General features: G+C 45.4%; 1 protein-coding gene across 2 annotated transcripts in view; it reads left to right on the forward strand.

Moving 5' to 3' along the window:
- LOC119172392 (irregular chiasm C-roughest protein) overlaps positions 1-18,238 on the forward strand; it is a 183,190-nt gene that overhangs the window by 11,944 nt on the left and 153,008 nt on the right. The window contains exon 1 of one of the 2 annotated variants that reach the window (XM_037423463.2): positions 10,648-10,783. The exons of the other annotated variant lie outside the window; for it this stretch is intronic. The gene's annotated coding sequence lies outside the window, so the exon portion shown is untranslated. Of the gene's footprint in view, positions 1-10,647; positions 10,784-18,238 lie in introns of those variants that run through there. 2 annotated transcript variants of the gene reach the window in all.

Raw genomic sequence — 18,238 nt, forward strand, 5'->3', positions numbered from 1 at the left:
CCATCTATCCGTCCTTCCGTCCGCCCTATTGCACACACTCTTATTAGACCAACGCCATCTAGAAAATGAGAAGATAAGTGGCAATGCAACAGCGCCATCTATTACACTGTTCGGGAGATGCTGCCGGTTACGCCTGACGCGCGACAAGGTTAGACTAAGAGAAGCTTCGGCCCTAAAGCTGATTCCACGAAAGTCCTGTATTTTTTGTTTTTTTTGCGTTATCGCACGTTTTTATGCGCTTTCAAAAACAAATGACAGAATGCAGCCCCTCCGTGATGACTCAGGCACACTGCTAGTTCTCCTCCACCGAATGCCATGTTTTGAAAAGTCACCTTCTCAATTTAGTAAAGTGTTTTTTTTAAATACTAGACATCGTATTACGCATACGCACATTTACGACGGCAAGAAGCCTATTGCTGTTGTCGGTATGTATGTATGTATGTATGTATGTATTTATGTATGTATGTATGTATGTATGTATGTATGTATGTATGTATGTATGTAAGTATGTGTGTATGTATGTATGTATGTATGTATGTATGTATGTATGTATGTATATATGTATGTATATATGTATGTATGTATGTATGTATGTATGTATGTATGTATGTATGTATGTATGTATGTATGTATGTATGTATGTATGTATGTATGTTTCACACTGCCTCACAAATAACAGCGCAGACTGTCGCAGGGTAAGCGTCTACTGCTGTGATAAAGCACTGTTATGCAGCCCTTCCTCTTCAAATTCTGGCAAGTTCTTCACCGCCCATTGCGGTTTTTCTCCCATTATCCACAGTGAACTCGCGTCCACGAGCAGCCGCCCCTGAGTATTAAACGCGCGTTTTGGTCTCCCACGTTGGACGCCTTAACGGTTGGCGGCGCGGCCGCCTCAATAGACGCAAGGCCTAGCTTAGGCGACGGATGCACATTAACGAAACGCGCGCCGCGTCTCTGGCGTCTTTTTTGTCGAGTGCGGCAAAGTTGGTTCTCAGTCGAAAGCGAGGTGATCGTTTATGCGGGCGCAGCTCGCAAAAAAAAAAAATAAAGAGTGACTGCGCGCTCGTTGAACGTAACACGTGTTAGCTCGTCCTGTTTGAGTATTTCTTCTCTTGTTTTGTCGTTTTCTCGTACGCTTTCGCATTCTGTCCTGTCGCGCTCCGCCTTGATTTCCGTCTCAATCAGGAAGGAGCGTCGACAACTTCACTCATGAATTTCCTCTCAGATACGCGGGGTCGCGATAGAAAACCGAGCAACAGCGGCGAGAGGGGGAGCCTCAAAGCGAGTACTTGGAGAGCCGCGATTCAACGCGCGCTCATCTCGGAGCTCCTGCTTCTGTTATGCACACGTGCACGTACAAACGATGGAACAAACAACGTCGCTACTACACGAACGCGGGCGCGCAAGCGCGCATAAGCGACCTGCGCGCTATGGACATAATGCTCGTTCGTCGCACTTCTCAGCCAGGCGTGCTGCTCCTTGTTCGGCGGGGAAGTGTGGGGTGCAGGAGACCGGAGGGAGCGCGAGAAGCTGGAATGCAAAAGTATGCTAATTCAATCGTGGCGTGCCTCTTTTGTCTGAAGGGGTCGAAATGCAAATAAAAAAAGCAAACGCGAATAAAAGAGTAAGCTACGGAAGCTAAGAGATGTTATAACACGAACGAAGCGCCGTAGGAGTATGCGCCGGTACTTAAGGCGAAACAGGGCGAAATGTAATATCTGCCTGTTGCCCTCCCCCCCCCCTCATTTCTCTTAGACCCATCCACCCACGAGCGCGCCCCGGCAACCCAAGTCCGGAAGCTAGGAGTTAGTATAATGTATGGGCTCATTTCTTTGAATATGTTTCAGAAGGCGGCTACTGCGCGGCGGGGAGCCGTGAGATGTTAGCGCGTGTAAATGCTACGCGCGCAGGAGGAGATAAATTTTTTTTCGAGCGTCTAACGACGCAACGCGACTTCTTGGCTACGAGCGTGCATGGTTCCTATGGAAACCTCGATCCCCGCGAACGAGTTTCCGATGGGCGTCTTGTGGCACGCGATAACGGGCGAAACAGGTCGTCGAGAAAGTTAATAGAAATAGAAATACTCCACGTTTCGAGCATAGCTGCATGCGCAGGATATTTACCATACCATAGGATGTTCTCTTTTTGATATTTGTGCTGTGTCTGCAGTGATGATTGGTACTTTACGCCATTTTGAGTTGGATGATTAAGGTGCTTATTAGCGGTGATGAACGGGATTCTTTTGTGTCTATGTGCAATTTTTCAATTTTTTTTTTCAATATCCATATTTCTAATCGAAAGGTCATCATTGAACGAAACGTTCGGAAACAGATCAGTGAATCGAACACTTCTTGAGATAAGAAAGCTACAGCTGACTTCAGACATTCGTTGCTGTATGGCGCAGTTCTGTCTGCGTTCGACCGTGTACCGATATAAGGCAAAAATAAAAAAGACAATAGAGTCAACACACAGCGATGCGGTGGGTCTCCCCTCCCCCGCATCTTTTTTGTTTTTGTTTTTGTGTGCTTTTTTTTCAGAGAGTGCTCACGCACCTACTCGCTTAATTTACGATATTGCTACGGCCCTGAACCTCTGCTTAGAGAAAAAAGTGCTAGTCATCAGCCCTTGAGGCCATCCTGAGTAATGGCTACATGAAATATGTTATTGCATTTCTGTGTGACCAACTCATAGGTCTTCTGGCTTCTCTCGTTTTGCATGGATAAGACGTGCCGCGTTGTCCACGGCATTCCGCTACTATTTGATTCACTGTTTCGATGAGCGTACTGCATACCGCGATTTGTTTCATCGTCTTAAGTTGGGCCATAACACACCAACTACGAGTTACCTTTTAGCCTGGGCGTTGCTTTCATACAGTGAGCCTTATCGACCAATCAGCGTGCTGCTTGTGGTAAGCTGCACTCGTTCAAATAACCGATTCGACGAGCTCACTGGCGCTACCAGTGCCATCTCACTTACTCTAGCTCCCAGCAAATTATTTCCTCATTGAGGTGGTTGAAATTCGTAAATTCGTTATAAGAGTGTAATGTAAATGTGATGGGCGAGCTTTATCTTTACGAAAGACCTCGCAATCACGCACGCAGCAGACAGTTGTCGTCGTTGAGTAGTATTTATTTTTTTCTGACTATGGAGGAGAATATTGTTACAGAGTATAGGGAACATAAAGCACCCATGGGTATTAAAAGAAAAGAAATAACGAAAGAAAGAAAGGAAGAAAGAAAAAAGGAAAGGAAGGAAGAAAAAGAGAAAAAGAAAGAAAGAACGAAAGAAAGGAAGGAAGAAAGGAAGGAAAGAAAGGAAGAAGTAAAGAAAGAAAGAAAAAAAGGAAAGAAAGAAGGAAAGAAATCAGCAAAGAAAGAGAGAAAAAAAGAAAGAAATGGTGACGCAACCGCGATTCCCGCTATAGCGCTATAACATCAGCCTTAGCGACACACGTTTATGGGCCACCATTTATTCCACTGCTCGTCTAATGCGATAAAACCGTCTCTTCTTCGTTTAACCCTACTCATGTCTGCGTGTCACATTTGCTTTGCGTTTCAATTCATGCACCGTGTAGCGCATTTCTCCAGACAAGAATAAATGTCGTAGACACCGTAATAAGAGAAACGAGAGCACTCCGAAATGCAAAAAAAGAAAAGCTAGGCAAAATCGCTTTAAAGCAGCTACAGGGACTCAGCGACAGAAGAAAAAGGACACCAATGCGCAGATGAAATGAAGGTGCAAGGACTGCGCCGCTATATACAACAAAAAAACGTCATACAAGGTTGAGGTACGGATGCTTAAATTTCCTAACTCTTGTGTTGTTTACTACGAGTGCCTTTTGGAGTTTTGTTTGTTTGTTTATTTTTTTCTCCAAACCATTCTGTAATCTTCAATGGCATTTCAGTTCGTACAGGTTTTACAGTAGCATTTGTTCGTTGAAGGCTGTGCTGTACACCAAAGTGGAGGCAATCTGTGTCGTTTCGAGCTCTGCAAACTGATTTCTGTTCTTGCCTGTGATACGCCTATGAGTTACTCGAGCAAAGATTTTAAAGACCGCTTCTGTTTTGATCAGCGTAGTGGTAGGAGGGCTTTATGAAGGGAGACATTCGTTGTTCTATTAATGTGTATTCTACTCATTATCACGCTTGGTAGTCATTCTTCTATTGTACCGCTTTTATTTAAAAAAACAAAAATTGGGTGACCCTTAAGCTTCGCCTTTAAGAGTTGAACGCGGTAGTGAAATCCGGCCCATAGTGCGCCCTTCAACCTCTAAGTGCATACTGATTCATATGTTTTGTTACATACACACGCACGCACACAAACACGCACACAGTAGATTGCACCAGCGCGCGCTATTGTCGCCGCATGGGCTCGTTTTCTTCGTGACACCTGTCGGACAAAATGCGTTAAAAAGGCCCTGAAACACTTTTTCGAGTAACCACGGAATTAATTCACTAGAAGAGCTTATTGTCTCACGAATTCAATGCCGCAAAATTTTTAAGATTAGGTCCAGTGCGAGTAAAGTTACAATGGTTTGTCACACGCTGCAGTTGCATTATCTCTTATATCGTCCTGACGAAAGCGCTGGAATTTAAGCAGGGAGGGGTGGCAGGGCAAAGAAACTACCGCGCCTCGTGACCTCGAGCACATTTTTTTTTCTTCGAATGCGCGGCTTTTCAGTGTGATCGCGCGCGCACGCGTGAACAAGTAGCGGCCTCCCGCGGCTATCTCGGTAACTTGATTTTTCGGTCACAGACGCACAGACAATTTTCGGATCACAACCAGCGGGGCCGACGCCGGCGGCAGGTTTTCTGCGACACGAACTTTTTAACGCTATCGCGTTAAAACAATGACATAGCCAGGGCCTTCTTTGGTCGTCGTTCTCTCATGAATCCCGAATTACAATAGAACGCAAAAAACATACACACAATAAAAACAAAAAAAGCTGAAGCAGAATAACGCTTTGTCCAGCGTAAAACAGTATTGACCGGGTACACTTTGGGAGCGTCACAAATCTTGAACAAAAGCAGCACCGCAGTTAGCCGCATAGTCGTACACCTGTCCAGGTGAATCGCCGAAGCGAAGCTTGCCGTTAATTTGACACTCGCCCTAATTTTTACGGGTTGCACGAACGGAAGAGCCGCGCACCTTTACCGGATGCCAGCCTCGATCAATGTCTCGGTTAAATATGGGTCATGGCTGCACTCCGTTCCAGTCGCAGTAAAGAAAGGAACAATTGGCGTCGTTGAAGTGAGGCAACGCTGCAGTTTCGCGATCGCGCTTGGTGTCGCCGCTGATGAGTCTGATGTGCGCGACCCCGTTCTCGCTGCATATTTGTGCACGCAAACTCTGTGGTCGCTACTGGTAAAAAGTATAGAGTGTACTGAGGAGATGCGGGTTCGAGTCGTCATCTGGAATCTGTGTCTGTCGTGAAGCCGCTCGACGTGTCAGCGTTTCGTTGGCCAGTGAGTGGTGCCTCTGGCTGCGCTGACTTCGGTGCAACGAAATTCTCGTTTAAAAGCAAGAAACTTGACCCCTCGCTTACAGTGAGCGTTTCTGTTGGCACGATGAATAATCTGCTATTGCTAGATGTAAGTCATGGTGTAATCAGCTCCTTGTAATCAGCTCCTTGTAAGCGTAAAGGCTGTACGCGATGGGGCTGATGAGTTTAAACATATTTGACGCATGCGAAAAATGATAAACAAGATGAGGAATAGACAATATACGCACTAGAAAGCACACAACCACTGAGATCTGTATAAAACATACAAGGCTGATTTGATACAAATTAGTCAGCATTAACCCATTTTAGCAATCGTAGAAGGTATCACTTTTGTCGCAACAAAAAGGAGATGATGGGGGTGGCGATGATGATGAAAAAGGAGCAACCTTATTTTTTCGAGTTCGTGTACTAAAATTTAATTATTCTTTTTAAAACAAGCCTAACCCTCATAGCCACAGCTTAACTTTCACAATTTGCGATTCACATGCTAATAAGAGGACGAGAAGCTGGCAAACTGGAAGCGAGATATTAATTCTGAGAAAAGGCAAATGCTTGCGCAATGCGAGTCGAAACGAAGCGCCGCCTTGGGAAGACCGGAAAACAAGCGGAGCCTGAAAAACTGCAAACGTGAGGAATACAAATTAACAAAGAAGGAAAGCTATTTTCGTAAACAAGTTGACGCTCGCGCTGTCCCGACGTCCGACGCTTCCGTTTTAGCCGCGTTGCCCGCACCGGAAGTAGCACTGATCTCTTCCTCTTTAACCCGCTTGGCCACGACAGCCCACGCCCCCCCCCCCCCCCCCCGCTTGCGTTACAACCCGTGCTTCCAAATGTCATCGCTTGATACCGCGGTGACGGCCTCGGTTTAATTTTCTTCATGATAATCATTGTTGCTAACCGTCGCAACTCTTGTGCTCGCGTGCCCGTCGTGGAAGTGGCTGTCTGAGTATCTATCTGAAAAAAAAAAGCAGGGGAGGGGAGCCGCAGGGTTTGTCTTTGCAAACTAACTCAGGACAAGAACAGATTGAAAATAAAACAAAAGGACGATGCAGATGTGTAATTAGTCTCGCGAAAATCGGCGGAAACTTTCTTTGGCTAGCTTAAAAAGTTCGTGTATGATGAAAGAATTTTCCTGACCGGTTTAACGGTTCGTGTCAGAAGAAAGAAGAGAATGAACGGACCCGAATAAGCGATAAGGAATGTGAAGTTACACTCCACAACAGTTTCGTTTTATCTCTCTCTTTGTCTCTCTGAATGTTAAATGTCATAGTCAAGGAGGACTAAGGTCATCGAGGAGTATGCAAATTGGTTCCAGTCGCCCCTGAGCAGTTTTGCTTTGTTTTTTTCTTTTTGTTGCTACGCTCGGCCTGAACGATCACCAACAAAACAGATACAACATTATCTCGCATCATCATATTAAACTTGTCAAGATATTATCGTTTGTATGCTTGTTGCAACTTTACAAACTACCTTACTCTAACGGCACGGGTAAGGAAAAGTTACCGCACGGGTTGTTTCAAGTCATACACTGCTATGCTCCCCGACCTTGAATTTGCATACATACTTGTTGCTGCACTGTCTGAATGATAAATAACACATGGAAAATGGGTGGTGTTTCTCTAATGCGATCAATGTTACTAGTGGACACCGGACTGTGTGAGCGCTTGTGATATATAGCTATGTGTTCTTATACAGGGAATGATGTGTTAGTTAATAGAGTGTGGGCAGAACTGTAAAAGTGTGTGTGTGTGCGTGTGTGTGTGTGTGTGTGTGTGTGTGTGTGTGTGTGTGTGTGTGTGTGTGTGTGTGTGTGTGTGTGTGTGTGTGTGTGTGTGTGTGTGTGTGTACGCTTTATTGCAGTGTGAGTGTCTGCAAGCAAACTGCACATTAGCATGGTTCAGTGCTATATGTGTTCGTCTTGCAGCCCTTTATGGAAGGTTCTCACGCAAGAGTCATTGGCGCTTGCTCGCACTTCAAACGCAACTGTCATGAAACACGAGAAACAACGCAAAACTTGGGGACCAGAACTACGTGACGAAAATTGGCTGGGTGAACAATAGTTCTTAATGCGAATAAATAACTTTGGTTTATTCCTGACTCCCTCAATAGATTAACTGCCAACTAATTAAGCCACTTCCTATTTACTAGTGAATCTGGTGGGATTTCTAGGGGAAATTGGTCGAAAACTTACCGTCTAACCAAGTTAAATGACTTATACATCGCTCTCAAGTGAGCGTTCTCTACGTCACCTTCGTTGGATCACTGAGTAAATAAAAGCCTTAATTGGGGCGTGCCCCGCTATAAAAAAAAAGACAAAGAAACGTTGTGCTGCAACAATCTATCATGACGAATATCCAACTATGGCGTGACGGAAAATAATACCGAAGCTGGGAACCTAAGACCTCAGGTATTACGATGGCTTAGATTAATATAACCTTAGATGCCTCAGCAAACGGTAAATTTAACCGTTGGCAGCGATCTTCCCACGGCGTCGGGGACGAAGTATGCAGGAAAATTCAGTACGCGATGAAGTCACCATGTCACGTCACAGATCGCAAAATTTCTAGACCTCATCATGACGTCACAAGTTTTGGCGCGGCGTCATGTTGACGTAGCGCCACATGATGCTGTTGTAGCGCCCTCTCTTTTGGAAGGTGAACAAAACGCGCGAGTGGGCGACCTGAAGAAAAAAAAACAAAGACGGCACATGGCAGTGGTACGCGCATGGCAGTGGTACATGACAGTGGTACATGGCAGTAGTACGCGTGGCAGTGGTACGCATGGCAGTGGTACGCATGGCAGTGGTACGGGTCTTCATTCCCTGCTCCTTCATACATTCACTAAGAGAAAAAAGAAGTCTGCCTTTTCTATATGTCTTAGTTTAAAGCACAAGGACCTCTGTGAGCTTTATTACTTTTATTAAACGTTAACATTTTCTTCCGTAATTCTTATCGTATCGCATTTACGCCGTAAGGTCTGAGCGGCTTTTGGAAGTCGAACCCGGAGTTCTAGTTTGGACCAGAAAAATTTCATCATTTCTATATTCTAATGAGATGGAGCTGACACTTCACCCTGTAAACTTTCGCATTTTCTCGGGGCAGATTAAGAATTCTTAGAGGAAGACCTAGTTTGCATAAGACGCTAATGATATGAATACCTAAGCCTAACAAACTCCTTTGATAACAAAGAAGCCCTATCTCGTTTTGTGTTTTTTACCACACGTATTTTCCCCTTTACTGTTTTTTAAACCTCACCCAGCTTTGTGAGGCTAGAGAACATAATATTTTTCCCAGTCATCGTTTCTTTCCGCACGGTCTCAGGATGATTACGTCGGAGAGAGGTCAAGCCTAACTAACTTAGCATACACTATACTCCGTTGGATACATCAGATGCAATGCTGTGAAAGCAAGACTCCTTCCACAAGATGCGCTCGCACCAAGACATAGCTCAAAAATTTTACTACCCCCGATGTGTTTTTTTTTTCTTTTTGTTTTTGACTGAGTAATAAATGCAGACTATTTGTGCTTGGGAAATAAACAAACCCCGTTGTTTATACGGTTATTAATAGGTTGTGCACGATAGCTGAGCGTCTCCGTGTTTTCGTGTTGCGGCCTCCGCGATAAGTTCCGGCAGCACCCCGCTGGAGCCCATAGTGGAGGTCACGTTTACATGTAGGTCTCCGTGCGAGACGCGCGGGGTTATACACTTCGCTTACTGTACTACTCGCATAGCTTCCACAGCATTGCACCTGATGTGTGAAACGGAGTATGTGCCATGAAAGTTGCTATCATCGCAAACGGCGACTGCACCGTACGAACGCTTTAGGAAACAATTATCTGGATCTGCACGTCTGTTCGCACCGCCGTCAGTTTATTATTTTTTATCTTTGATATTTCAATTGTTCTGCCAGTGTGTTACCGACCAAGCACCGCCGCTTGTTCGCGTTTCCTCTGTTTTGCCATTTTCTGTATTTCTCTCTGTGTCACGGCCTCATTATCGCTAGAAATGTACGCAATAAATAACTCATATAACCATAACTCATCATAAATTGTATGGTACCAGCTTACTAGCATTGCGTTCCGCTGTACGATTGTAATCGTACGATGTACGATTGTAATCTACTTAATTGTGGGTTCTTTTTTTCACAGTGAGAGTTCCTATCTGCCCAACACATTGCTGTAGGCCCGTGTGCTCAGTTTTGAGTGCACGTAGAAGAACCACCAGGTGGTCGAAATTTCCGGAGCCCTCCACTACGGCGTCTCTCATTCATATGGTGGTTTTCGGACATTAAACCCCACATATTAAGAGCACATTGCATAAGTGGTTCATGTACTACCTATCTTTAGTTCAACATTAGCTTTACGTACCATCCTGCAAAAGTCACCGAATGGTGATCGCAGAAGGTGTGTATGAAAGAAAAAATTAAGAATTCTTCACTCCCTCACTCACGCACGCACTCACCACACATTCCTCGAACGAAACAAGCCCCGCAAACACGAGCAACTCCGTTTAGGCTCTTGGGAGTACGCGCGCTCTTTTGCTTTCGTTCTGTGACGGGGGCCAGATCTGAAGATAGAGGAGGAAGAGAGAGAGGAAAAGAAGAGGAGGGCACCGCCGGCCGGCCATGTGACCCGCGAGGAGACGCGCCGCCGCCGTCTGGGCCCGCAAAGCGAGCCGCCACGCCAGTTCGCGAGGGCGCGCGCCTGCTAGCGGCCGAGGGAGTCGTCGTCTTCGTCGACATCGGCCATACCGCCGTTGCTCCCGCGCCTCCGGTGTGCGCGCAGACCTCGCTCAGCTGCTCGCCGTCACGGACCGCCCTCCTCTCTTCTTCTTCGAGTGGCGGGGGCCGACTTCTCGGCGGACTCTTCAACTCTCGTCCGTCGGAGCGTGCACACCCTCTGCCAGCCGCTCCGAAGTCGTCGCGCACAGCCTACTCGGAGCACGTGGACGCCCGGCCCGACGCGTCTTCGACGGTCAGCGACGGATAATGTTGTCGTCGGGACCCATCACCGGACGTGGTCGCCGTCTTTGACTCGGTGTGTGTTTTTTACCTCGGAGCTTCTTCGACACCGTCTTCATTCGGACAGTGCTTTTTTTTTTCTCGGATTATTGTGAAAACAAAAAGTAAGAAGAAAACTGGACGTGTAGATCGAGAAGAGAACGAGGAGCTTCTTCTGGCCGTTCTCTCCCGGGGTTCTTGTCCCGGTCGTTCTCGCGGGGGAAGCAACTTTTTCGAGAGACCGACGTCAGGCAAGACCACGCGATGCGTCATCAGTAATGGTGAGTGCGCCAAGAGTTGAACTGTGGAAACTTCTGTACTATCGTTTGTTTATTTTTTTCGCCAAGGGTGAACAGTTTGGGGTAGAGCAAGGACAGTTAGTGTCTGGCGCTGAGAAATCTCGCAGTTTTTATGTGTTGAAGCAAAAACAAACAGGCAGACAAACTTGGCTCGTTGTTGTATTGTCACTCTCGATAGCCTTGGTCTGTCCAAACCGGCCTATGCAAGCGACTGTGCTCGGAACGCCCTGAATGTGTGTGCATGTGACTTTTTTCCTAATTTAATTTTATATCTCTCTATCCTATTTCCGACCCTTGTTTCTTCACCCCTGTACAGGGTAGCGAACCAGTTCTTTTAGGTTAACTTCCCTGTTTCTTCCTTTCATTTATTTCTCTCTCTCTTTTGGTCAGTAGAGCATGTAATGTTTGTATCCGTTCTATTTCGTCGTTACAAGGTGACCAAACCTTTCATTCATCGCTCCTCGATAAAGCTAGCGGATGTCTATCTGTCTGTTTTTTTTTTCTTTTACTTTTTCATGGGTAGGAGATGGATATTATTGTCCACCTAAACTGAAAATTTTGTTTACTACATTTTACGGACGCGGGAATAGAAACTATGAAACATAAAACTGAGTTAAATTGTCCGAATGGTTGCAAAACAGTAATAATTTACGAGCGCACGTACTGTGTGTGAGTTGATATCTTTCAGTGATAAAGGCGTGACATAAGACTAGATTAGCGTATTTCATGTAGTACATTCTCCGGTTCGCTTTAGTAGTGCGAAAAAGAAATGTTTACGCACAAACGTTTGTGAATTCATTCTTTGATATGCAGGTCCGTGTGCTGGTATTCTAATATGAACCTGTTACATGTACCTATTGTCTCCGCTGCTGCTTCCGCCCATCTTCTTACTTTCATCCTCTTGCAGGGTAGTAAAACAGAAGATTCCTGTTTACTTTCCTGTTTTTTTTTTCATTTGTATCTCTCCCTTATCATACCGCAAACTAAACGTGTCTTCAGTTTATTTTTCTTCCTTTTTTCCGCCGCTTACCTCGTGAGTCTGACATCTCCGCAATGCTTACTGGAAAACTTCCGCTACAGCTTAGAGCTCTTTTTTTTTTTTTAACGTAAAGGTTTCACACTGCTCTTCTTTTTTTAATGGAACAGATTCTGGATATTCATAACAGAAAATGCTAACTTGAAACGAACCCCGGTGTCTTTGCGCTTTCCTGGCTAAGTTCCATGACAACAAACGATGCTTCGCGTTTAACTCTAAACATAACTTAGCCGGGCTTGCTTCTGAGTATTGGTGTGCCTCGTTCTCTCGAGAAAAGTATCACATGGGTCAAAACTTGCTACCTTTTATTGTTTTTTTTAATTCCGGCTGTTGTTGGAAAAAACTAAAAGCAAACGAGCCAAACTAGCGCTTAGGAGCGAATCGTAAATGGCAATAGCAAACTTCAAGAGCGAAACAAAGTTGCTTACTAAGAGGTCATGAGGGAACGGTTTAGATTCCTCGTGAATTCAGCTCCCATGAGTCAGGAAGAGCCCTATTTCTCTTTCATCCGCCCTAAAGTTATTGAATAATAATGAATAATTCAGTGAAGTAACAACGTGTGGTAATGTAAAGACGTCCATTTCGTGTACTGATTGTGCTCTATGCAACATTAACACACGTTACAGATAATAACACACGTTACAGACCGCATGTCACAAACTAACATATTGATTGATTTGTGGGATTTAGCGTCTCAAAACCACCATATGATTATGAGAGACACCGTAGTGGAGGGCTCCGGGAATTCCGACCACCTGGGGTTCTTTAACGTGCACCCAAATCTGAACACACGGGCCTACAACATTTCCGCCTTCATCGGAAGCTCAGCCGCCGCAGCCGGGATTCGATCCCGCGACCTGTGAATCAGCAGCCGAGCACCTTAGCCACTAGACCACCGTGGCGGGGCCCCAAACGGACATATGTCACATATTAACTATTGTCTGTACAACGCAACTTTTAATCCACGTCATGACAGTCACCACCATACCTTTAGCAGCGTGTGCACATGTCGCTTGAAAATGTTTACGCCGTGTATGAAGTGCCACTCTATCATAAGTCCCTAACACAAGTCACGAACTCTTACTGCATTCATCTGAGCATATCAGCGACGATATTTAGGCACATTTGTAACCAGTATGTGTCACCGGCGTAGAATCGTATTAAATTTGCGCCGGCTTTCGGTACAGGTGCAAACGTAGTCTATTCTTATTTGCGAATCCTTTCCTTTCCTTAGGGCACAAAAAATGGGCCGGTCTTTCACGATCGGTCTTGGTTACAATGTCAAGCCGGCGTGCCGAGTTGTGTTCGATGTTGCAATGTGTTGTTACCTCGTTCACGCGTGATGCACCGTATTTGCATATGTGGGAGTAGGCACATATTGCATATTGTTCACGCCTACGTTTTTTTGCGCAGCCATTGTATAGGGCATCATCAGTCAACCTACAACGCTGAAGATGAAGGTGGTCGTTTTCGTCGCCTATCCGTCTCTTCCTCATCGCGCTAAAACGTTGTTTTCTAAAGTGTACACTTTCGATAGGATGACGCTACAAAAGGAATAATTAAAGAAGAACATAAATGATGAATAATAGACGCGAATCATTCTTCTTTGCGACGTATTCATTTTGCACAAAAAAAAACAACTATATAGCTGTAACCGCAAGGCTGTTCGTGAGGAGTTTGTTTGTCAGTAGCTAACAAGTATATACAGTAGGCTTGCGGTATTGACGGCGATTTGTTACACGTCTTTTTCGTCTTTTTATTTTTTTTGCACAGAGAGTTGTCGTCATGCAGTAACACGAAAGCTAAGGGGAGAGTGAGAGGGGGTGCATGTGTGATAGATAGATAGATAGATAGATAGATAGATAGATAGATAGATAGATAGATAGATAGATAGATAGATAGATAGATAGATAGATAGATAGATAGATAGATAGATAGATAGATAGATAGATAGATAGATAGATAGATAGATAGATAGATAGATAGATAGATACTGAAAATTTGTTTCCGTTGTTTCTTGTTGGTAACAAATAACTCCAATGGTTAGCTCTTCATATGCCTCCGAAACGTATCCGTTATAACTATAGTACGTACCAATAAAACGGCACTGTTCCAACTAAAACGACCAAACACAAAAGGAAACGTTCTTCAGATTCACCATTATTCTTCCGGGTGTGAAAGCAGAAAGTAAAAAGAAAAATGGCCTTTTTCTTGTCGGGGTGGCTCGCATAATCAAGCGCTCGAAGTTCTTTTCAATCGATATCTCTCAGTGTTCCTTATTGTCCCCCCACATAGATCTTTATCGCATCTTCACTTTTTCATCCTCTATAGGTTGACAGGAATTTACGGCCGCTATAAAGGTATAACTTGTTGGGCTCTTTACTGCGAGTGTTCGTAGCAAGCTGTAGGCGAGCGTAACGCGCTGTCAGACTGTCGGCCGCCTTCCCTACTGCGTGGCTTTCTCTTAAAGGCCATCACTTTCACTTCTCTTAAGGTATAGCGGCACGTTAAATTGTATTCGTTCTCTGGCGCGTAAAAAGGTTTACGCCATCTGACCATATATTGGCGTAATACTGACGTGTTCGCCCGTACGCTACTTCAATTTGCCGTCGGGGCAAGCATCTCGCCCATGCATACTGCTATAGCACGCAGGTTTCTTGGAAGTTCGTGCGAGAGGTGTAGTGGGGGAGAAAAATCAAGGCAACGTAGGATGATGATTAACCGGAAGAGTAAGGAATGAACGAAACGGAAAGTCCAGGGAGGTTAACCACACAAATTTCCGGTTGGCTAATCTGCTCACGGAATTGAGAGACGAGAAGCAGCAGTGAAGGTTGATTAGGGATACAGGTCGAGCAGTGTGGAAGAATAGCTTAGGTACAATGCGATACATCCACTAAGTTCCTTAAAAGAAATTGCTAGTCTGAGTTTTCATGTTCTGACCGCTGGCGTGGTGATAGTCCTGCTGCATTGGTATTTATGGGTAGTACGTGAATTCACCGAAACTTCGCAGTTTCCCGTTCAGTGGTGTTACTTATTACTCTGTTGTCTTTCTGATCTCTAAGCGAAAATGTTTTAGGCCAGGGTCCACTAAGATTTCAATGACATATTTTTGTCACGGAAATGACGTCGAAAAATACGCACGATCGGAAAACAAAAAGCTTCGTCAATGGGACTCGAACCCATGGCCCCTGTGTCCGCGACAGCACACGCCAGACAACTATCCACTGCGTCATAGTTACTCCGTGAACAATCGCAGCTCGCCAAAGAGAAGACGTTGTGTTTCCCTCTAGTCGGGCAATGTTATTTATCTCCAACACGCCGCGAGTATAGGCGACCTTAGCCCAAGTTTGACGTCCAATCAGTCACGCTCTTCCGTTTTCCGGTTGCGCTCTCACCCTTAACCACGAGAGCTACAACAAGTATCTATGACCACATGTGTTCGCCTAATCATTAATGATGGACGATATTCGTCGCGATAAGGCCCTATGATTTAGTGGTAACTTGAATGCATTGAGCAGTGCTATAGCTGTCAAACATTAATACACGCTGCGCAAGCTTTTTTATGAACGTAAACATCGAACCACCTATTGCTGTCGTCGTCGCTTGGTGTAGCGCAGGCAAAACCACATGTACCATGGCTACCTGTACAATATCGTGGGCGCGCTCGTGCCAAAGAAAAATATCCATCCCCTTGTTCTTCGAGCGCTTTCATGATGACATGAGGCGCGGCAAATACCGCTAGGTAAATACGACGACGTGGACTGCATGTGAAAATTGAAAGAGGGAGCAGGCGAGAAATTGTAAGCGAGAGAAGAACTAAGGGAAACAAATATATGATGGAAAGATATGAATAGAGAGAGAAGAGCACAGACAAACTGGAAAAGAGAACGAGAGGAGAGAAGAGTGAGAAAACCGAAGAGAAAAAAAAAAGCCGCCAAGCTCTGCAGTTCCTTCATGCTTGACACCCCTAGTGCAAAACTGCCTTAATTTTTTTTCTAACACTGTACGGCAATAAGATTGCATCACCGCTTTTAATCGTTGCCTTTGTGACGAATCATTTTGCAGCAAACCACGGACCATTTTCAGAATTCGCGAGTGCGCTTCTCTGCATGCATGTTTCTCTAAGTAATGGAGGCACCTGACATGCTTCAAGCGGAGACGCGGTCCCTGTTGAACTTGCTGAGGTTTGTCTGTTATGACTGTATCAAGAGAGCCAGCTCTGTATTCTCCTTCGTCATTGCGTAAGCAAACTGCACTTGAACAGGCTGTTTGCAGTAATTGACTATCCGCCATTATTTCTTCAAACTGCATAGAGGGAAAGCTGACTTTACAATTCGGAAAAGGGTCTATTGACTCGTGAAGTCGCAAAGCCGTACAAAGCCAGGAGGAGGAAATTTAGCCACATACACATGTACGGACGACCTGGATTTTGGTCTCAACCGTCGTATATATATTCACGGCTCACGCATGCACCACCACCGCATTTCCCATTGGTCATTTTTGTCAGAAACTGTAATGTAGCAACAGGGCCTCCGAGATGACACGCGCGAAGCGTGCAGGCGTTTGCAATCTCGGAGGCCCCTGTGATAGCATGCGCGAACTTGGGCCCTGACCGCGTCTTTCGTTCGTTGAACCGAACCGATTCTTTCTTTATATTTGCTGCCGAGCCGGCCGGGTCGCCAGTCGAATGAGCTTACGAGTTGCTAAGCCCGCGCGCACATATTCGTTCTTGCGTGAAAGCCGGCGGAAAACTCTGCGGTCGGTCACTATTCTCAATTCGATCCCCTCCCGGGGCAACCGAATTTGTTGCCCGGTGTTCAGCGTCCGTGTCTCTGACTGAACATCATCGGCGAAGGGGGATTTGCGCTGAGCTTTCTTTCAGGCGTGTGCGGGCGATAAGTACTCTGGTCAAATCATGCGTGGCGTGGCGTTCACTTTGTTTCGACTTGTGTCTTCAATGTGCTGCTGTGCGGTGCAAGGAAATAAAAGAATAAAAACAAACTGTGACAAGAAAGGAACACTAGGACGACGTGCGCGGCGGTCTTTTAGGCCACAAACAAACAAACAAACGTGCACTGACATTGAGCTTGTTTTGCTTTCCTGTCTGTGTGCTTCTTTTACTTTTCTTTTAACACGAAAGGGTTTTTCATGCCGGGGTCTACCACGGTTCCGCTGACGTATTTCCGTCAAGGATGTGACGTTGTGAAATATAATTCAACAGATTTAGAAGAAAAAAAAACAAGAAGTGAAGGGCCCGTCGCGGGACGTCCAACAAGCATCTAATCAACCACAGCGCACGACGCTGACCACTAAGCCTCGGAGCGTACGTTGGCAAGAGTGCTAACGGCAAGCCATTTATATAAATACCGTTGGGCAGTCAGAACTTCGTACCATCAGCGCGCTTTTGTCATCAGTAGCCAGATGGCGCGAAGGTCTCTCGTTGGGCGCGCTCTCATTGTTTTCGCCTATGGAGTTTCGATCCACGTGTTTCGTTCAGTGCCGCATCCACAGAGCGTGATCTCTTCTGCGCGCGCGCTTATCAGACTCGTGATTCGGGAGAGCACGCAGGTCACTTCGCTCGCTGCCGCGGCTGCGTGCAAGGAGCAGCACGCTGCTCACATACAAAATAACAATAACAGCAGTTGCTCGCGCTTGTCCTGTGTATACTTGGCCGCTTGTTTCGTGCTTCTTTCTGTTTGAATAGCGTGCTTTAAGTGTCGAACTGTGACTGTTGCTAGTCCGCGCACGTCTTGTGTATGTTCATTTAGTGCGTGCTTGAGGTGTGCGCTGCAAGTCTTGAGCTGGTTGTCATTCTTTGCGTGATTTTGCAATTTCTTGCTGTAGCATTAATTCCTTCGTCCTTGTGGCGAAACTATGCACAGATAACGCTGAACTAGCTTTGTGGAGGCATGTTTCACTTTCGTGTTATACCGATTCCCAAAAAGAGGGATCAATCACATTTTTTTTTTCTTTTCGTTCCGTACTTCGGAAAGTACTTTGCACAATTGAGAAAAACGTACAAATTATCTCTTGAACTTGTTCATTTGAATTATTTCTATCTCATGTTATTATCAAGCAGACATTCTGTTTCTCTGCTTATCGGGCCCACTTTGTCATTTCCCGTTACCACACTAATCAACAACCTCTAATACAAGTCAAGTTAATGTAATAATATTATATGTCTTGATGTAAAACAGTTCCCGTGTAAGTCATGCACATCTGTCCCGTCTGATTAGCACTTGCGTCAGCGTGTTCCTTGGTCTTCATGTTTTGAGGTATTCTGCAGCTCCGCCATATCACCTTTGTAAGAGTGCTGGTTTGAGCTTGTTAATTAAGTTATGGATCACCTCTTTGCACGCTCACGTGTATCGGTGTGCTCATCTAACGTGTGACCTTGAAGT

This window comes from Rhipicephalus microplus, chromosome 4 (assembly GCF_043290135.1).
Source record: "Rhipicephalus microplus isolate Deutch F79 chromosome 4, USDA_Rmic, whole genome shotgun sequence".
Classification (NCBI taxonomy): Eukaryota; Metazoa; Arthropoda; class Arachnida; order Ixodida; family Ixodidae; genus Rhipicephalus; species Rhipicephalus microplus.